The sequence below is a fragment of the Cavia porcellus genome, unplaced genomic scaffold (assembly GCF_034190915.1).
Source record: "Cavia porcellus strain 051 isolate PalLab524CR breed Dunkin Hartley unplaced genomic scaffold, mCavPor4.1 scaffold_32, whole genome shotgun sequence".
NCBI classification, from domain to species: Eukaryota; Metazoa; Chordata; class Mammalia; order Rodentia; family Caviidae; genus Cavia; species Cavia porcellus.
In genome coordinates, this window is record NW_026947515.1 from 8,587,721 (window position 1) to 8,594,202 (window position 6,482).

Genomic DNA, 6,482 nt, shown 5'->3' on the forward strand with positions numbered 1-6,482 from the left:
TGAGATCTAATTTGATTATCTCTAATTATGCCCCATTGTCATGAAGCTGAAATTTTCAATTTTTTTGTACCAAGGATCAAACGCATGACCTATGCTTTCCAGGCAGGTGTTCATGACACTGAGCTAAATACGCAACTATGAAAATATTTTCTGTGTAGTATGGACGATATCCACATTGTTTCTGAGAAAGTGTTGAATATTGTTGGAATTTTTCTGTATTGTGTGGCTATAATTTTTTTAAAACTAACCAAAGGTGTGTTATGCAGTCTCTTTTTAAGTTTCACTTTGTCTGTTCAGTGTCTCAATCAGGGTTTTCTATTTTAGACAGCTCTGTAAGTTAGGAAAGCCCCAAATTCAAGGAAGAAATCCTTCACCAGCGTCCCAAGATATATTTCTTATATTTGAATTGAAAGTGATCACTTGGTGACAGTGATGTTTAATTTACAGCTTGGGCCTGGTTTCATTTTATATACATATTTTTAAAATACAGCTGTTTTCCACTAACACTTGAGTTGTTATTTATATACCATATTTGATGTTATTTATGTTTTGTTCTAAGAAACCAAATTCATGTTTCAAAATGCTGCTTAAGTATATTAAGAACAAAGTACTCATTGGCCTAAATGAGATTTGAACAGACATCATCTGTAGTCTATCAAAGTGATTACTGAGATTTTTTATTTAATTTTGAAATTGGTAAAATAGAACAGAACAAGGCAGCTTAAGGTCAACTAAGATCACACAGTGAAATTGGTACACAACTTCACAACAGGTTACTGGGATAACAGTAATATGTATCACAGTATATTTTGTTATCTTTATCATAGTTGTTCTTTAATCACATATATCAAAATGAGATGAAATGCAGAACATTATAGAACTTATCAAAACAGAATATTGAATTGAGCAGTACCATTAATCAGAATAGAGTGAAACAATAATAAAAATGTTTTCCTTCAAGGAGATAGTAGAAGGAAGTCCCCCTTATTTGCTATGGTCTACTTCCCAGGAGATGCTCAGATTTCTGGTTCCCATTTGCTAATGTGGGGTGACAGGAGAAGAGGGGTAGGGAAGTGGGATGTTTGATTCCAGGTGGTGCATCAGTAGGTTCAGTGTTGCTTACTAGGGAGACAGGCTGGTTGTTTGGTTTCACAGCGCCCTAAGTTCCAACATTGAACGGATCTTAGGAGCTGCTGCTGGTTATCCCCCTGGAAGGGCTGCAGTTTTCCAGACTGCCACCACTGACTAGGAGGGGAGGTGCTTGCTTGGCTTCCAAGGCAATTGATGAGACATTTATCTGCCTCTGTGCTTTGTGGTTGCTGGTCCTGCAGGCTTCTCACTGTGAGCTCTGCTTTAGAGAAAGAGCTCAGGGAATCTTGCCATGACTCAGCACAAGAATCAGTGCTCCTATTTGGCTGTTATATTAGCAGTGAGTTGCAATCTAGTATCAAATTTGCTGTCTTCAAAAATGTATATAGACACAAAATTAACGACCAAGACATAGATTTAAATTTGAACAAATCAGTCTTCATTCAGCTGTTTTGTTTGGCTTTATTTGTTGAGTTTAGTTTTGTTTTATTGAGACAAGCTTTCTGTATGTATATCAGCTGGATTTGAACACCCTATAGAGCCTAGAATTGGCCTGACCTCACTGATGCCTTCCTGTCTCGCCTTTTTAGTGCTGGGATTATAGATATGCACCACCACACTTTGCTTTTGATTCAGATTTGTAGGACAGAATTTAAGATATCACAAACCTGGGGTCTCAACCTTCCTTTGAGAAATATATGTATGATCCTTTAGGAGGCGGTTATCTTTGAGGATGTGGTTGTGAACTTCAGCAATGAGGAGTGGAGTTTGCTGAGTCCATCCCAAAAGAACCTCTACAGAGATGTGATGGGTGAAATCTTTAGGAACATGGCTGCAATAGGTAAGGATGAAATCTTTTTTGGCACTCATGCTGTCAGAATATTATTTGTTGCTCATTAGTGCTGTTTTGTTAAAAAGAAAATGAAAATATTTTTAAAAATAGCTCAGACCTGGACACATTATATCATAAATCTAAACAAAATCTATTAATTTGTATGTATTACTCAACTGAGTCCTGGTATTTCTATGTCTACAATTCAGGAGGACTTGGGGATATCCAGGAAGCTGAAAAAGAATGCAAAATTTACTGGAGATACTTAAGGTAATTCACACTCACAAGGAGAGGAATGTTCTTGAGTAATTAGTGAGTCAGCAGAAAAATGACCACCAAAGAAATGAGGCACCATTCAATTTAATGTCAGTAATATTCTCCAAAGATGTATAAGCTAGTGTATATATGAGGGAATTAAATCATGAAAATGTATGACATTGCATATAGATCTGTACGAAAGGCATGCACTTTGAGTTATGACATTCTGCCTTCAGTTTTTCTACCCATATATACATGTGAATACAATACATTCATTATCTAACAATTGCTAAGATTGCAATAGAATGTGAAATAAAACTGAGTGCTCATGTTTCCAAGCCATGCTCTAGACAATCGGCGTTTCTGACTAATATTCTTAGTAGGCTGGTGGAATGTTAGTGCACTGATTTTGAGTATCAGTATGCAGTTGTCTCTAGAAATTGATCCCCTCATACTTGTCCTGGATATTTTTAAAATCTCAAAATCTGCATAAAATACTGATACATGCTTAGTCATATACAAAGCAGATCAAGTTATGACAGATCAGGCCTTGAAGCTTATCTATCTATCACTGGATTTGTGGAGAAGGAAAATTTTAATAGACTCTCTGTGAGTTTACATTCTTGTAAACCCAGCACACTAGGGTTTGCAAATCTGTTTGCAGAATGGCAATTTCAAGTTCAAACTTCACAGCTTAATGATCTATGATAATCTGTTAAAATAGATTTTTAAAAAGCTATAGATTTATGCTAATATCTGTTGCTCATTCCCAGCCCAGAATGGAAAAAATGTGTTATATAATGTCAAAAAATAAATAATATAATGTCATTTGCCATAAGAATTAGATGGGTCTTTCATCCATCAATTCAGTGAAATAACTCAGCTATAAAACCTAAAAGGTCACTGGCTTTCTTTTAGAGGAGAAACCAAAACACAAAATGTGGAAAGAAATGAAACAGAGTTGTTAGAGAAAAGTAAGACTGACCAGATGGAAAAGGGAACTACAAGTTAAGGACAGAAGGAAGATTGTGATGGGGAAACATATGAGAATAATGTGCATGTGATACATATATGTACCCATTCCCAAAGTGAAGGTAAAGATTATGCATTTCAAAGTACCAACTTTTAAGATTTCCAAATGTGTACCAGTCTTTTGGGAATGGTTGTTTTCAACATATCTTATAAGGCCATTCTGTTGCTTCTTGGTCAGAATTTCTTAGCAGGCATTAAAAACAGAACTTGATATTAATGCAGTCATTAAACGGAGACCAATTTCACAGTGAATTTTTCTTTTTTTAAATTTAATATAAGGAAAGATTAAATAAGACAAAATAAGTAGAAATAATACTGCATTCAAAGTGAAAAAAACAGTAACAAATAGCAAGATGATGATTACGAATGCTGATCATAGAAATAGTCATGAAATACAAAAGTGAAACATATCAAGTGGGGATTCAAACAATGAGACTGCAAACAGTTTTGTTCAACTCTCGAAAAAAGCTTAGTAACATGGTTATAAATCCTATATGTGATTTTTTCTTTCCAGAAATGACAAGCTAGGGAAATCTTATGGACATACACCTTGGAAGCAGTGTAAAGAAGTATTTCTTTGTAATGCAGAAGGTAATGTGAATGTGAAAGAAACAGAAACACACCACGATGTTCAGATCCATGAAAAATATTGCAGTGGAGAGAAACCCTATGTATGTAAGCAATGTGGGAAAGCTTTTACCAGACCTGGACGTTGTAAGGCACATGAAAGAATTCACACTGGAGAGAAACCATATGTATGTAAGCAATGTGGGAAAGCTTTTACCAGACCTGAATATTGTAAGCAACATGAAAGAATTCACACTGGAGATAAACCATATGTATGTAAGCAATGTGGGAAAGCTTTTAACATACGTGCAAGTTATAAGGTTCATGAAAGAATTCGCACTGGAGAGAAACCATATGTATGTAAGCAATGTGGGAAAGCTTTTAAAACACAAGGAGATTGTAAGAATCATGAAAGAATTCACACTGGAGAGAAACCCTATGTATGTAAGCAATGTGGGAAAGCTTTTACCAGACCTGGATTTTGTAAGGAACATGAAAGTATTCACACTGGAGAGAAACCATATGTATGTAAGCAATGTGGGAAAGCTTTTAACACATGGGATACTGTAAGCAACATGAAAGAATTCACACTGGAGTGAAACCCTACATATGTAAGCAATGTGGGAAAGATTTTAACACATGTGCAAATTGTAAGGTTCATGAAAGAATTCACACTGGAGAGAAACCTTATGTATGTAAGCAATGTGGGAAAGCTTTTACCAGACCTGGACATTGTAAGGAACATGAAAGAATTCACACTGGAGAGAAACCCTATGTATGTAAGCAATGTGGGAAAGCTTTTACCAGACCTGATCGTTGTAAGGAACATGAAAGAATTCACACTGGAGAGAAACTATATGCATGTAAGCAATGTGGGAAAGCTTTTAACACACGTGCACATTGTAAGGTTCATGAAAGAATTCACACTGGAGAGAAACCCTATGTATGTAAGCAATAAGGAAAGCTTTTACCAGACCTGGACATTGTAAGGAACATGAAAGAATTCACACTGGAGAGAAATCATATGTATGTAAGCAATGTGGGAAAGCTTTTAACACAAGTACAAATTGTAAGGTTCATGAAAGAATTCACACTGGAGAGAAACCTTATGTGTGTAAGCAATGTGGGAAAGCTTTTAAAACACAGGGAGATTGTAAGAAACATGAAAGTTCACATTCAATATAAAACCAGTGTATATAGGCATCATGAGAATGGTTTCAGCAGAGGTATATATTGCATAATGCATGAAAATCTTCACACTGGGCAGAAAACTTACATATGTAAGGAATGTGGGAAAGGTTTCTGCAGAAATGCTCATTGTCCAATACATTATAAAATTTGCATGGTTGAGAAACCCTGTGTGTATGTGAAGAATGTGGGAAAGCTTTCACCACACATGGATTTTGTAAAATACATCTATGACTTCACACTGGTGAGAAAGCCTATGTGTATAACAATGTGGCAAAGCTTTTACTGCATATAGTCATTGCAAAACACATGAAAGAATTCACACTGGGAAGAACCACTGGCTATGTAAGCAAGTGGAGACACTTTCAGCAGCCAGATTGTAAGGGAAATACATGAAAAAAACTCACACAAGAGATAAATCCTATGTGTTATGGGAATACTCTCAGCATACTTGGTCATTGTTACATATCTGAAAGAGCTCACTAGGCAGAGATGATATGTGGATTACCAATGTGAGAAATATAGCAATCCATGTTTCTTGTTAAATACATAGAAAAAGCATCACTGTTCAGACAGTTTAGATCTAAGTTTACTTTAAAAATCCCAAGGAGACCTGAAGAAATAATCGATACAGAAGTTAGATGTCAATATTTCTTCACAAATATTCCAGAAATGACAAATCTGTGGTGGGGCTCTCCTTAGGTGCACATGTTGTATGGTTTTCAGTTAATCACTTGTACCTCTCTAGATTTATTAATCTAGATGTTTTTGAGCTTCAACATGACATCTTGTAATTAAACATGCTAAACTGAAATGGGCTTTTCACTTTCAAGTATGGATAGTGCCTCCATACTTAATATTTTGTCTTTAGAAGTTAAATTTTGTATTTTCTGAATTGTAATGTTGTTTATTTAAAGAGAAAAAAAAGTGTAGAAATAATACAAAATTTCAGAAAAATAAACAATAAGAAATCACTAGTTGATTAGTATATTGTCATCTTAGAAGTAGTTGTTCAAGTTACAAATTTAAAGCATACAAAGTGATATTCAAATAATGACACTGTCATGGTTCACCTCAATGATCCACCAAAAAGTTATTAATATGCCTATCTGTCCTACACACTTTTTTTTCTTAAAGAGGGTAAGATTAAACATAGCAAAACAGAGCAAAACAGTTCATAAGGAAACAATTTAAGGAAACACAGATTTCAAAGCAAGTCCACTGGAAATGTTCACTGTCTATTTTACTGTCTCTAGTTTTTTTCCAAATAGTTGTTCCCATCCTCACACACATTGAATATATACTGAAAATTATAGAACTAATCAAATAATTACAGGATGATGCAATCTTTTTTCATCTTCAAGACTGATTTGGGGGAAGTCGATAATGACTACCATAATGTCTGTCATGGTCTTTGTAGTAGCTGTCTTTATCTTTATGTATGCTGAAATGGAACATAAGAGACTAGACTAATATCACTCTGAACAGTGAATAATAGTATCCTGAGAAGGAGAAA

General features: G+C 35.1%; 1 pseudogene; it reads left to right on the forward strand.

Annotated features, from left to right (window-relative positions):
- Positions 1-4,278: 4,278 nt before the first annotated feature.
- LOC134474490 (zinc finger protein 383-like) lies at positions 4,279-5,723 on the forward strand (annotated as a pseudogene).
- Positions 5,724-6,482: the final 759 nt, after the last annotated feature.